The sequence below is a fragment of the Mirounga leonina genome, unplaced genomic scaffold, assembly GCF_011800145.1.
Source record: "Mirounga leonina isolate KUSES-001 unplaced genomic scaffold, KU_Mleo_1.0 Mir_55, whole genome shotgun sequence".
NCBI classification, from domain to species: domain Eukaryota; kingdom Metazoa; phylum Chordata; class Mammalia; order Carnivora; family Phocidae; genus Mirounga; species Mirounga leonina.
In genome coordinates, this window is record NW_023270816.1 from 2,206,719 (window position 1) to 2,222,016 (window position 15,298).

General features: G+C 39.6%; 1 protein-coding gene across 3 annotated transcripts in view; it reads left to right on the plus strand.

Moving 5' to 3' along the window:
- LOC118001918 (tubby-related protein 4-like) overlaps window positions 1-15,298 on the plus strand; it is a 235,713-nt gene that overhangs the window by 42,232 nt on the left and 178,183 nt on the right. The window contains exon 1 of one of the 3 annotated variants that reach the window (XM_034992104.1): window positions 10,990-11,669. The exons of the other annotated variants lie outside the window; for them this stretch is intronic. The gene's annotated coding sequence lies outside the window, so the exon portion shown is untranslated. Of the gene's footprint in view, window positions 1-10,989; window positions 11,670-15,298 lie in introns of those variants that run through there. 3 annotated transcript variants of the gene reach the window in all.

Consider the following 15,298-nt stretch of genomic DNA (forward strand, 5'->3'; position numbering starts at 1 on the left):
CTGAGCAAAGAGCCCGCTGCGGGACTCCATCCCAGGACCCTGGAATCATGACCTGAGCTGAAGGCAGACGTTTAACCGACTAAGCTACCCAGGCGTCCCTGTTTGTTTGTTTAAAGATTTTATTTATTTATTTTATTTTAGAGAGAGTGCGTGCGTGAGCAGGGGGAGGGTCAGAGAAAGAGGAAGAGAGAGGCGGACCCCCACTGAGTGCAGAGCTTGATGGATGTGGGGCTTGATCTCACAACCCTGAGATCATGACCTGAGCCAAAACCAAAGTCTGACACCCAACCGACTGAGCCATCCAGGTGCCCCTTGACCAAGTTTTTTAATTGTGATGTTCACATCTTCTAAATGTTTCCTTTTTTTTTTTTTCAGATTGTAATCGAGGGAGCAGATGAAAATGTGGATTTTTTTCGATAAATACAGTACAGTACTGTAAATGTATTTTCCTTTTTTTTTTTAAGATTTTATTTATTTATTTGACAGAGAGAGACAGAGAGAGAGGGAACACAAGCAGGGGGAGTAGGAGAGGGAGAAGCAGGCTTCCCTTCTGAGCAAGGAGCCCGATGCGGGACTTGATCCTAGGACCCTGAGATCATGACCTGAGCTGAAGGCAGATGCTTAACAACTGAGCCACCCAGGCGCCCCCCCTTATGATTTTCTTAATAACATTTTCTTTACTCTAGCTTACTTTATTATAAGAATACAGTATATAATATATATAACACACAAAATATGTGTTAATTGACTGTTTATATTATCAGTAAATCTTCCAGTTAATGGTAGGCTATTAGTAATTAAGTTTTTGGGGAGTCAAAAGTTATATGTGGATTTTCGACTGCATTGGGGGGGTTTACTGTAATATTTTCTTTGTGTAATCTGGTACTTTAACTATCAAGAATAGATTTTTAAATCATTGATGTGTTGTGATTACTGATATATTTGCATATTCTGCCTTTTCTTTTTCCTCTTATCAGGGGACTGATTTGCGGTATAATGTCTTGCCTTGATCTCGTCCCACCTTTGTTTCTGGTCTTTTAGTGATTGCCCTTTAAATTTCACCATCTTACCTAAACTAATCAAGTGAGAAGTTAATCTGCATTTTAACCACTCTCCTGAACAGTAAAAGGGTCTTGGAATACTTTAGCTTTGGTCATCCTTCTTCTGATACAAGTTACCTTTTTTTTTTTTTTTTTTTCCTGCATTTTCTCTTTCCTCCCCCAAATAGATGGACACAGCTTGGTGTTGAAACACATGGGTTGGACCCTGGCAGCCTGGTTTGAATCCCAGCTCTGCCCCTAGTGGATGAGTAATGCTGGGCAAAGTGTTTCCCTTTCCTGTACCTCCATTTCCTCATCTGTAAGTGTAGCCAGTAAAAGGACTTTGTCATAAGGCTAAGGCTTTTAAATGAGAAATGCAATGCCTAAAAGCATTTAGAACTATACCAGTGTTTGCTGTTATTGCTGTTCTTTTTTGAAAAGACATAGTTTATTTTCCCTGTATGTTTAACTGTGTTTTTTTCATTGTTTCTTCTTCTGTCTTAGACCTTCCTTCTGAGTCATTTTCCTCTTAACCTGATCAGTATCCTTTAGAAGTTGTTTTGTGAGGTCAGTTGGTTTTAAAATTTAGTTTTTGTTCTTTTTAAAATGCCATATTATTCAACATTAATTCTTAAAAGACAGTTTTTCTGGGTATATAATTCTGTGTTGTATGTCTGGAATCTAATTCTGCATTTTCTCCCAGTACTTTAAAGATACTAGTTCATTGATTTCTGATGCCATGGTTGCTGTGAGATGTCTGCTATCAGTCTGATTGTTTTTCCTTTGGAAGTACCGGTCTTGTTTGGGCTGCTTTTTAACTCCCTTCTCTGTTTTAGTAAAATGTGCCCAGGTGTGGATTTCTTTTTTATTTATCCTGCTTGTTATATATTATGGTTCTTATATCTATGGATCTTTCATCAATTCTGGCAAAATCTGTCATTATGTCTTCAGACATTCTCCATTTTCTCTTTTCTTTTTGGAATTCCAATTAAATTGGTCCTCCTCCAATCTATCCTTCATTTCTCTTAATTTCTCCTTTATATCTCCATGTCTCTCTGTGCTACAAAAGATTTCACAGAGTTCTTGAGCTATTAGATCCAGTTCATTAATTCCCTTTTTTGGCTGATGTTGTGCTCATATATTGCATTCAGTTTTAATGATTAGGTTTTCCAAGTTTTATTTGGTTCTCTCTGGTCATTTTAGAGATCATGTCTTATTGCTTCCTTTTTCATTCCTTTAAACATTTCAAGTACTTTATTTCTTCCTTCCCAGTCTGTATACTGTTTATTTCCTCAGCTTATTACATTAGCTAGGACTTCCTGTACAATGTTGAGAGAGGACATCCTTGTGTTGTTCTCCACCTTATTGGGAAGGCTTTGAGTTTCTCACCATTCAGTAGCTGAATGTTTTTTGTAGATATTTATCAACGTGAGGAAGTTGACCTCTTTTCCTGGTTTACTGAGAGTTTTTATCATGAATGGATGTTGGATTTTGTCAAATGCTTTTTTTTTTTTTTTTGCACTTATTGATTGACATGATCATGTGATTTTTCTTTAGCCTGTTGATGTGATTGATTACATTAATTGGTTTTTGAATGCTGAACCAGCTTTGTGTGCTTGGAATAAATCCCCCATAGTTGTGGTGTTTAATTCTCTTTATACATTATTTGATTCAGTTTGCTAATATTTTGTTGAGCATTTTTGTATCTGTGTTCCTGAGAGATATTGGTCTGTAGTTTTCTTTTTTGGTAATGTTTTTGTCTGGTTTTGGTATTAGGGTAATTCTGGCTTCATAGAATGAGTTAGGAAGTATTCTCTTTGCTTCTGTCTTCTGATGAAAGAGATTATAGAGAACTGGTATAATTTCTTCTTTAAATGTTTGGTAGAATTCACCAGTGAACCCACCTGGACCTCATACTTTTTGTTTTGCGTTCTTAATTATTGATTCCATTTCTTTAATAGATATAGGACTTGTCAGATTGTCTGTTTCTTCTTGTGTAAGTTTTCACAGATTATGTCTTTCAAGGAATTGGTGTATTTCATCTAGATTATCAAATTAGTGGGCATGGAATTGTTCATAGTATTCCTTGATTATCCTTTTGATGTCCATGGGATCTGTAGTGATGTCCCCTCTTTTACTTCTAATATTAGTAATTTGTATCATCTCCTTTTTTTTATTAGCCTGGCTAGAGGCACTCAATTTTTTTTTTTAAGATTTTATTTATTTATTTGAAAGAGAGAATGCGCATGTGTGCAAGAGAGAGCAGGAGACGGGGAGGGGCAAAAGGACAGGGAGAAGCAGACTCCCCACTGAGCAGGAAGCCTGACGCAGGGCTCAAACCTGGGACCCTGAGATCATGACCTGAGCTGAAGGCAGATGCTTAACTGACTGAGCCACCCAGGCGCCCCTAGAGGCATTTAATTTTATCAATCTTTTCAAAAAACCAGTTTCTGATTTTGTTGATTTTTCTCCATTGATTTACTATTTTCGGTTTCATTGATTTCTGCTCTAATTCATATTAGTTCTTTTCTTGTGTTTACTCTGGATTTAATTTCCTCTTCTTTTTTTAGGTTCCTAAGGTAGAAGCTTAGATGGTTAATTTTAGATCTTATTTTGCTAATATATGCATTCAGTGCTATAAATTTCCCTTTAAGCACTATTTTCACTGCATTTCACAAATTTTAAGTTGTGTTTTCTTTTTCATTTAGTTCAAAATGTTTTCAAATTTCTCTTGAGATTTCTTCAGTGATCCATGTGTCACTAGAAATATATTGTTTAATCTCCAAGTATTGGGATTTTCCAGCTCTCTTTCTGTTATTGACTTTTAATTTAATTGTAGACTGAGAGTAGAAATTATATGATTTTTATTCTTTGAAATTTATTGTGGTGTGTTTTATGGCCCAGAATGTGGTTATCTCGGTGAGTGTTCCATGTAAACTTGAGAAGAATGTGTATTCTGGTGTTGTTGGATGAAATAGTCTATGGATGTTCATTATATCTAGTTGATTGATGGTAATGTTGAGTTCCAACTTGCTGATTTTCTGCCTGCTGGATGTGTCCATTTCTGATAGAGAGTTGTTGAAGTGTGCAGTATAATAGTGGATTCATCTCTTTTTCCTTGCAGTGTTACCATTTTGCCTCAGTAATCTGATGCTCTGTTGTTAGGTACATACACATTAAAGATTCTTATGTCTTTTGGGGGAATTGACTCTTTATCATTACATCATGCCCTTATTTAATGTCCTGACGCTTTTCCTTGTTTTGAAGTCCACTCTGTCTGAAATTAATATAGGTACTCCCACTTTCTTTTTATTAGTGTTGTAATGGTATGTCTTTATCCATTCACTTTTAATCTATATGTGTCTAATATATTTAAAATAGGTTTCTTGTTGATAATATATGGTTGGGTCTTGTTGTTTGCACCACTCTGACAATCTGTGTCTTTTAATTGGTACATTTAGACCATTGACGTTCACAGTGATTATTGATACAATTGGATTAATACCCACATATTTCTTACTGTTTTCTATTTGTTGCCCTTGTCCTTTGATCCTATTTTTTTTTTTTTTTTGTCTTCCACTCTTTTACTGTCTTTCATGGTTTTAATTGAACATTTTATATGATTCCCTTTTAGCATATCAGTTATGCTTATTTTTACTTTTTTTTAATGGTTGTCTTAGAGTTTGCTTGTATGTTTATGACTTACCTAAGTCCCCTTTCAAATAACATTATACTACTTAATGGGTAGTTTTAATACCTTATAATAACAAAATAATCCTAATTCCTCCCTCCTGTCCCTTGTGTCCCTGCTGTCATTCATTTCACTTACAAATAAGCATGTGTACATTTTCACACACATGTAATTGAATACATTTTTGGTATTATTATTATGAACAAACTTATCTGTAGAGAATAAGAAAAAATTTTTAAAGATTTTACTTATTTATCTGAGAGAGAGAGAGAGAGCACAAGCAGGGGGAGAGGGAGAAGCAGGCTTCCCACTGAGCAGGGAGCCTGATGTGGGGCTCGATCCCAGGACCGTGGGATATGACCTGAGCCGAAGGCAGATGCTTAACCAACTGAGCCACCCGGGCACCCCAAGAATAAGAAAAATTAGTTTTTATTTTACCTTCACTTCTTGCTTCTTTGATTCTCTTTTGTTATGTAGGTCTGAGTTTCTGACCTATTATCATTTTCCTTCTCTCTAAAGAACTTCTTTTAATGTTTCTTGTAAGGCATGACTACTGGTGACAGATTTTCTCAATTTTGTTTGCCTGAGAAAGTCTTTGTCTTTCACTTTTGGGGGGTAAGTTCACAGGGTACATAATTCTAGGCTTGTGGGTCTTTCTCAAGACTTTAAATATTTTGTGTCTCACTCTCTTCTTGCCTGTGTGGTTTCTGAGGAGAAGTTGGGTATAGTTTTTGTCTGTCTTTCTCTATAGGTGAAGTGATTTTTTCCCTCTGGTTTCCTTCAGGATTTTTTCCCTTTATATTTGATTTTATGTAGTTTGAAAGTGATGCCTAGCTGTATGGCTTTGGGGGCATTTTCCCTGCTTGGTGTTCTCTGAGCTTCCTGAATCCGTGCTTTGGTGTCTGACATTAATTTGACATATAATTGTCAATTATATGTCATTATTGTTTCAGGTGTTCCTTCTGTTCCCTTTTCTCAGTCTTCTCCTTCTAGTGTTCCTGTTATGTGTGTGTCACACCTCTTGTAGCTGTCCCAGTGTTCTTGGATATGGTGGTTTTTTTGTTTTTGTTTGTTTTTGTTTTTTTTTTTCAGTCTTTTTTCTGTTTGCTTTTGAGTTTTGGTGGTTTCTAATGAGATATCCTCAAGTAAGAAGATTCTTTCCTCTGCTGTGTGGAGTCTACTAATAAGCCCATCAAAGGCATTCTTCATTTCTGTTACAGTGTTTGTTTTCTCAGTGTTTTTGATTGTAGCATTTCCTTTTTCTTCTTTTTTTAGAATTTCCATGTCTCTGCTTATATTGCTTATCTGTTCTTATATGCTGTCTACTTTATCCATTAGAGCCCTTAGCATATTAATCATTGTTGTTTTAACTTTCTGGTCTGATCATTCCAGCATCTCTGCCATTTCTGAGTCTGGTTATGATGCTTGCTCTGCCTCTTCAAATTTGTTTTCTGTCATTTAATATGTCTTGTAATTTTTTCTTGATAGTGGGACAGAATGTACTGGTTAAAAGGAACTGTTGTAAATAGGTGGTAAGGTGTGGGGGGGGAGGAGAAGTCTTCTGTAGTCGTATGGTTACATCTCAGTCTGTGTGTGGGTGTGTGTGAACATGTTTCTTTTTTTAATTGTAAAAAATGCATAACATAAAATATACCCTGTTAACCATGTCTAGGGTGTATAGTTCAGTAGTGTTAAGTATATTCACATTGTTGAGCAAGCAGTTTCCAGAATTGTTTCATCTCGTAAAACTGAAACTCTGTACCCATTAGACAACAACCTCCCTTCCCCCCCGCCCGCTTGCTCCTGGCAGTCACCGTCCTACTTTCTGTTTCTGTGAATTTGACTACTCTAGGTACCTTATATACATGGAATAATGCACCTGTCTTTTTGTGAGTAGCTTATTTTACTTAGCATAATGTCCTCAAGGTTCATCTACACTGTAGCATGTGTCAGAATTTCCTTCCTTTTTAAGGTCAAATAATATGCCTTTATATGTATATACCACATTTTATTTATCCATTCATCTGATGGACCACTGGGGTTTCTTCCACCCCCTGGCTATTGTACATAATGTTTCTGTGAACATGGGGGTGCAACTATCTCTTCAAGGTACTGCTTTCAGTTCTTTTGGGAGTATATCTAGATGTGGAATTGCTGGATCTTATGGTACTTTTCTGAGGAGCCTCCATACTGTTTTCCATAGCAGTTCTACCATTTTGCAGTCCTACCAACCGTACAATTTCTTCACATCCTTGCCAACACTTTTTTTGTATACTAACCATCCTAAATAGTGTGAAGTGATACCTCATTGTAGATATATGTGTGAACAGATGTCATACATTCTTTTGAGTGTCTTCAAAATGTTGTTTTCTCTTCGGCCGTGGTCTTTGTACATGCTATCCTGTTTGCATGGAATGTCTCCTCTTTCCTCCTCCACCCCTTCTTCCAGTATTTAACATCTACTCTTCCTTCAGATTGAAGCTTTCAGAACACCATAACTGTCTTCCTTGTGGCATTTGTCATAGCCATAATTACATGATTAATGCCTAATCTTCACCACTGGACTGTAGGCTCCTTGAAGGTAGGACCATATCTGTATTTGCTTAACGATTGTCTTTTCAGGGCCCAGCTTAATGCCTGACACATAACAACAACAATAACATTAATAATGACCTGTAGTGTGCAGCATTTACTGTGTGCCAGATACTATTTTTAAAAATATGTAAAGTGTCTGGGGTGCCTGGGTGGCTCAGTTGTTTGAGCATCTGACTGTTGGTTTTGGCTCAGGTAATGATCTCAGGGTCTTGGGATCGAGCCATGTGTCAGGCTCTGCACTCAGCAGGGAGTCTGCTTGAGGATTTCTCTCTCTCCCTCCCCCCACTACCCCTCCCCCTGCTCACATGCCCCCTCTCTCTCTCAAATAAATAAATCTTTTTAAAAAATTTATTCATTTGAGAGAGAGTGAGCGAGAGGGAGAGAGAGCAAGAGAGCACGTGCAAGGAGTCGGGGAGAGAAGCAGACTCCCCGCTGAGTGGGGAGCCTCACGTGGGGCTCCATCCCAGGACTCTGGGATCATGACCTGGGCCGAAGGCAGACGCTTAACCGACTGAGCCACCCAGGCCAACGTGGGGCTTGAACTCATGACCCCTGAGATCAGGAGTCACATGCTCTACTGCCTGAAGCCAGCCAGGCGCTGCCACAGTTCTGTGCGTTTTGACGAATGTAAACAGTTTGTAACCACCAGAGTATCAAAATATGGAACCGTTCCATCACTCCCCAAAATTTCTCTGTGCTTCTTTCTCCTCTTTCCTTCTGAGTTTCTTTTTTTCCTCCCAGTGTTACTGAGATATAATTGACATATAATATTATATAAGTTTAAGGTGTATAACACAATGATTATATATTGCAAATGATTACCACAGTGGGGTCAGTTAATATCTGCTCACCTCACATAATTACCATTTCTTTTTCATGGTGAAAACATTTAAGATTTACTTTCAACAACTATCAAGTATCTAACACATTGCTGTTAACTATACTTACCATGCTGTGTATTACATCCCCAGAACTTTGGGTCTCAATCTTTTAGTGGGCCTTTGCCTTGGACGGGCTTCACATATTTTTCTCAGTTTCCCCCATCCCTCTTAGATGGGACGGGATGGCTAGAATGGGATAGAGTGGGCTGGAGTTGGGTATTTCTCTCCCCTCACCCAGGTCAGTTAGGTTCTGATAAAATCCTGATTGGTTATACCTTGGTTAAATAGTTTTTCCTGAAGGCAAACCTTTTTAAGAGGAACAGAATGCTCTGGTGTATTTCAAAATGATTCTTTTCCCTTTCCCCGCTGGAAGCACAGGCGATTTTCCTCTAATATTTACCGTGGGGATCTAGTGAGCTCCTGGAGGTAAAACTCACAAGAGTCTAGGGGCCCCAGTGGCTGGGTCCCCTGATGTTTTTCTCTCTCAAACTTGGCCACACTGAACCGCCAGCAGTCCATCAATTACAGTTCAGGTTTCCCTACCTTGGGGCCGGTTTCCATAGAGGTTTTAGCTCACTGGTTTCTGCTCTGATAAGTGTAATTCTCCGTTGTTTTTTTTTTTTTTTTTTTTTAAAGATTTTTTATTTATTTATTTGAGAGAGAGAATGAGATAGAGAGAGAGAGCATGAGAGGGGTGAGGGTCAGAGGGAGAAGCAGACTCCCTGCTGAGCAGGGAGCCCGATGTGGGACTCGATCCCGGGACTCCAGGATCATGACCTGAGCCGAAGGCAGTCGTTTAACCAACTGAGCCACCCAGGCGCCCAAGTGTAATTCTTTGTATTAGCCTTTTGGACTTTCCAGTTTTAGGTGCAGTGGGTGACTCACTTTTCTTACAGATCTCAGAAGAGTTGATTTTTCTGTTTGTTGAGCTTTTTACTTATTAGGACAGAGTGATGATTTCTAGGCTTCTTTTATGGAAGCTTGGAACCCAGAAATCCAAACCTAAATTCTAAACTTAAATTACTTTAAATTCTGTTTATGTTCATTTCACTTTCTGAAGTTGGATCCAAGGGATCTAAATTTGTTGTTTCTACAGACAACTTGTGATGACTTCTTTTTTTTTAAGATTTTATTTATTTGACAGAGAGAGACACAGTGAGAGAGGGAACACAGGCAGGGGGAGAGGGAGAGGGAGAAGCAGGCTTCCCGCGGAGCGGGGAGCCTGATGCGGGGCTCAATCCCAGGACCCTGGGATCATGACCTGAGCTGAAGGCAGACGCTTAACTACTGAGTCACCCAGGCACCCTCCCCCCCTTTTTTTTAAATGACTTCTTTTCTTTGTATATTTTTATGATTGGTAACTGATTTTTGGTTGAACCTCATCTTTGGGAATCGTTAGGTCCTAAATTGGGAATGTTTTCATGCAGACAAGATTTGCATTTGCTCCAACCCACAACCATGGAGTGCTAGAAGTCTGAGATAGTGTTAGCCTCCTTTGTGGGCCCTGCAGAATGTGTGTGATTCAGGCTCTCCACCTTGAGGTTGGACCAAAGTTTGGATATCTGATAGGGTGACCAACTGTCTGGTTTGCCCAGGACAGAGGGATTTCCTGGGATATGGGACTTCCAGGGTAAAACTGGGACAGTTTTGGGCAAACTGGGATGATGAGGCATCCTAATTCTGATTCCAGTGTTTATATCTGCATTTGTCCAGACAATTCTGGACATATATGTGTCTTATATGTGCATTTGCCAGATAACCCTGGCTTTCTCATATGTTTGTGCCTTCCTTGGAGATTTCTGATACTTTCCTGCAAGTCCAACAAAAAACTATGTCTGTTGTAATTTACCCAAGATCGAGTGATATAGTAGTGGGCAAGCCCTTCAGAGCATCCTGGAAGTATAACCTGTAATTTTACTTTTTATCTAAGTTATTGAGAACGTGTTTCCATGTTACTCCATAGTCTTCTACAGTATAATTACTAGTGGTTGCATAGGATTCCATTTTATGTCTGTACCAACTCTTACTGAATCAGTATATGAAAATGCTGTGGTGGAAATCTTTACAGCTAAATCATTGCACGGTTCAACATTATCTCCTTGTGATAAATTTCCAGAAGTAGAACTGCTGAATCAAAAGGTTTGCAACATTTTAAGCCTTTTTTTTTTTTTTTTTTAAGATTTTATTTATTTGACAGTGGGAGAGTTAGCAAGAGCTGGAACACAAGCAGGGGAATGGGAGAGGGAGAAGTAGGCTTCCCGCTGAGCAGGGAGGCCGATGTGGGCCTCGATCCCAGGACCCCGGGATCAAGACCTGAACCGAAGACAGACGCTTAAGGACTGAGCCACCCAGGCGCCCCCATTTTAAGTCTTTTGAATTATATTACCACATTGTTTTCCCATTTCTCTACACCTATATGACACTGGGAATTATCATATATTTCAGTCTTTATCACTTTGAAAAATAATAAAATGGTCTCCCTTTTTTAAGTAAGGTACATGACCTTTGATACTAGTGAGCCCTATATATGGCACCGCAGTATTTCGACAACCAGGTTTCAGGTACACATTCACTCTTAGAAATGTCTTGCCCCGGGCGCCTGGGTGGCTCAGTTGGTTAAGTGACTGCCTTCGGCTCAGGTCATGATCCTGGAGTCCCTGGATCGAGTCCCGCATCGGGCTCCCTGCTCGGCGGGGAGTCTGCTTCTCCCTCTGACCCTCCCCCCTCTCATGTGCTCTCTCAAATAAATAAATAAAATCTTTAAAAATAATAATAATAATAATAATAAAAAAGAAGTGTCTTGCCCCCACTCTCATTGAAACTGCTAATCAAAAGGTTTGTCTTACAACCTCCATATCCTCCTCTATGTATAGATAGATAGATGTTCATGTTCTTAGAACTGGCTGTTGAAATCAGGTATAGAAAATAAATAGGGAGTAGCTTTCACTGAAAATGTACCTCTTTGCTGTTCTCTGAGCACAGCAGGGGACCCCTAGCTTCCTTCCTTGAACTCTTCACTCATAGGTACTTTGGTGCCTGTCAGCCTTAGGCTTTCAGCCATAGGCTTCCAGGAGACCCAGATGCTGAGCAGCTGGTGTTGACCCAGGGTCTGTACAGAGAACCTCATCAGTCAGCATTTATTTCCCTTTTGCTTAGAAGACTGAGCTCTGTAGCGTGCCTTATTGAACATTTACTTAAATGCAGTGCTGGTGGGTATTGCAGGTCGGATAAAGATTGGAGTGTAGGAGTTTGTTTTTTAGTAGATATGATGAATGAAACAGAAAGATAGCTCTACCACAGGCAGAAAAGTCCCTTGCCATGTGAGTCTGCACAGTGCTTTCATGTACTACATCTAAAGGAGCTGGTGCTGTTTGGAACAAGACAGAAGTCTTCTGAGGAATGCATCTCTAAAATTGACGGTGCAAGTCAATGGGAAAATGATTGGACATGAATACACTTGTGGTAAGCATGCATCTTTTGAATAATCCTGGGCATAACCATGCGCACACATCTTCATTATCTCACTAGCATGTTTTGAGAATTCAGGGCTGGAAAATGATAACACAATAAATATATTAGATCATGATTGAACTCCATTACCTTTGCAGTGGTGTTGTGATGTTTTCACGGTTATAGTTGTTCATGTGTAGGTAGCCACAGGACGGTCACTACTGAGAGTATTCCTGCCTTAAAAGGCAGTCTTGGAAGGCAAATTTGAATTAGCCTCCAGGCAGCTATTGAAACTAATTAGGAACCAGTTAGAACTGCTTTGGGCTGGGTGGATGTTTGTGGGCCCTGGAAAATTCCCCAGGGAACAGAGTGACTGTGTTAGAGGCAGGTCATTGTAGTTACCTTAGTTAAGAAATGGAGGGATCAGGGTCTGCCGCCCACTGTGGAAAGGGGGCAGCCAGGGGAGACCCGGGCACGGGCAGAGCCACCTGGGCATAGAGCGGAATCCCAGACGGTAGATGAGGGACAGCAAAAAGGAGAAATTGGGATGGGTTTATTTCTGTCATCCTGTAGGAATACTCATTTTCCTTTCCTTTTCTTCACTCCGTCTCCAGACAGCTCTGTAATCAAAAACTTAAACTTTAGGATGTCTGAAACATTTTTATCCCAAAGTTTCTACTGTGTTTTTTCTCTCTGCTTTGTATTCATCTAGCATCTGTATATTTTTTCTTGATATTGACTTTTTGCTTCTCATCTCAGTCTTCTGCCTAACCATTCTCTTAAATTTTTGTCCTTTAGAAAGAAATAGAACTTTATTCTAAAATTTTATCTCCATTCGTTCCTTATTTTATATGCATTTTCTTTGTGGAGGCCTTCTTAGTTTGAGAACTTAGTGTCTTTGGTACTTTATTGGGAATTGTAGGTTGGGAGAGTGCTTGCTAAGGTTGGATATAATAATTTTTAAAATTCTTTCTTACTGGTTGATTTAAGTTTTCTAAAAATCTCAAAGGATTGGTGCCTAATCTAGTTCATAGCCTATTAAACCTGTTCATTGTGAGATACATCATACATGTTGAATATGTTCAACATACAGATAGTAAAAAATAATTAAGAGCACACTATAACCACCACCCCAGTCAGAACATGGGGTATTGCCAGCACCCTAGCAACACCCCTGTGTGTGTGCCTCTTCCCATTCACAGTCTGCACCCCAAGGTCACCACTGTGCTGCTTTGTGTTATCTTCTCGCCTTTAAAATTTTAGTTACACTATCTGTGTGTGCAGTCTTTTTTTTTTTTTTTTAAAGATTTTATTTATTTATTTATGTGTGAGAGAGCACATGAGAGGGGGGAGGGTCAGAGGGAGGAGCAGACTCCCCGCCGAGCAGGGAGCCCGATGCGGGACTCAATCCCAGGACTCCAGGATCATGACCTGAGCCGAAGGCAGTCGCTTAACCAACTGAGCCACCCAGGCGCCCCATGTGTGCAGTCTTAACTGATAAAATTAGTTTGGCCTGTTTTGAACTTTATGGATTCATATTGTACGTATTTTTTCGTGGGATCCCTTTACTCAACATTATGTTTGTGAAATTCACCCATGTTGTTCTATATTGTGTTCATTTACATTGCTTTATGGAATTCTGTTGTTTGAATCTGATGCACTCTGTCCATTCAGGTTGGTACCGTTGTTTTGGCTCAGGTACACGATACTGCTACTCTAGCAGGGAGTACCGGGGAGCAAAGGGTGTAGTGCACACGTTCAGGAGTGGGATCCCTGTTGGCCGAGTACTCACATCTTCAGTAGTCCTAGCTAATACCCCAGAGTGGTTGCTTTCTTTTTAAATTTTTATTTTATTTTTTATTTTTTTAAAGATTTTGTTTGTTTATTTGACAGAGAGACAGCGAGAGAGGGAGCACAAGCAGGGGGAGTGGGAGAGGGAGAAGCAGGCTTCCCGCTTGAGCAGGGAGCCCGATGTGGGGCTCGATCGCACCCTGGGACCGTGACCTGAGCCGAAGGCAGACACTTAATGACTGAGCCACCCAGGCGCCCTGAGTGGTTGCTTTCTTACAACTTTCAGTGGATATATTTCTATCAAAATCGTGGAAATGGAAAATATCTTTCCTAATTTATTTTATCTCTGATCTCTAATGTTAATTCAAATGATTAAAAAATAAACCAAAGGTGTATTTTTCTCCCCACCCCCCCACTAGTGAATTTTATCTATGTTGGTGGAAAGTAGGAATCAGATAGAACAAAATAAACTATAGTGAAATAACTCTAGTTAGAAAATAAAAGTATCTAATTACAGACAAGGGAGGCAGAGAATGCAGCACAGGGGCTTTTGCATAATACTCAGTTAAGATTTGTTGGTTGATTAATCTGGGAGTGCCTAATTCCTGCAAGGTTTCCTCTTCTGAACAGTGTACCATTCTGTTCCTAAATTGTACTTTTCCGAATTCTGGGGCTCCTAATTTGCCATTAAGAACTGGATAGTATGGAAAGTTAGAGTGGGAAGCATCTCGTAAGTTTACTGACTCTTACGCCACTGTCGGGTTATTAATTCAGTCAGACACATGTATTATTTAAGATTGTAATCTCCAAAAAGCAGGGATGGATTTTTCAGTGGTTTATAGGAAGAGTCTGAAAATAAGCTCTAATTACCAAAAGCAGGTCTGGGCCTGTATTACAGTATTTAGGGTAAAAAATATCATAATGCCAAATTTAGGAGTATTTACTTTCAATCCATTACTGACTTTTCTGAGAAAGTCTTTAGAAAGTCTTTAGAAGTCTTAGAAAGAATAATTTCTTTTCTTAATTTTATTTTATTTTATTTTTTTAAAAAGATTTTATTTATTCATTTGAGACACAGAGATAGAGCATGAGCAGGGAGAGAGGCAGAGGGAGAGGGAGAAGCAGACTCCCCGCTGAGCCAGGAGCCCGATGTGGGGCTTGATCCCAGGACCCTGGGATCATGACCTGAGCCGAAGGCAGACGCTTAACCATCTGAGCCACCCAGGTGCCCCTCTTAATTTGATTTTAAAATTAAGGTGAAATATATGTAACAAAACTTACCATTTTAATGACTTTAGACAACTCAGTGGCCTTAAGTACATTCACATTATTTTGCAGTTATTGCCACTGCCCATCTCTAAAAATGTTTTCATCATCCCCACAGAAATGCTGTACCCATGAAATAACAGCTCCCCAGTCCCCTCACCCCCAACCCCTGGCAGCTACCATTCTATTTTCAGTCTCTATGAATTTGACTCTTCTAAGTACTTCATAAAAGTGTACTTACAAGATTTGTCGTTATGTGACTGACTGCCTTGTTATTTCATTGAGCAGAATGTCTTCATGGTTCATCCGTGTTGTAGTGTGTGTCCAACAGAAAGTTCTTTCTTCTTCTTCCTCTTCTTCCTCCTTTTCCTCCTCCTCCTCTTTCTCCTCCTCTTCCTCTTTCTTCTTCTCTTCCTTCTCTTCCTCCTCCTCTTCCTCTTCTTCTTTTTTAAGAGAGAGCATGTGTGCATGTAAGGGGCAGGGAGGGGCAGAGGGAGAGGGAGAGAATCTTGTGAGGGGCTCAGTCTCAAGACCCTGAGATCATGACCTGAGCTGAAATCAAGAGTTGGACGCTTAACTGACTG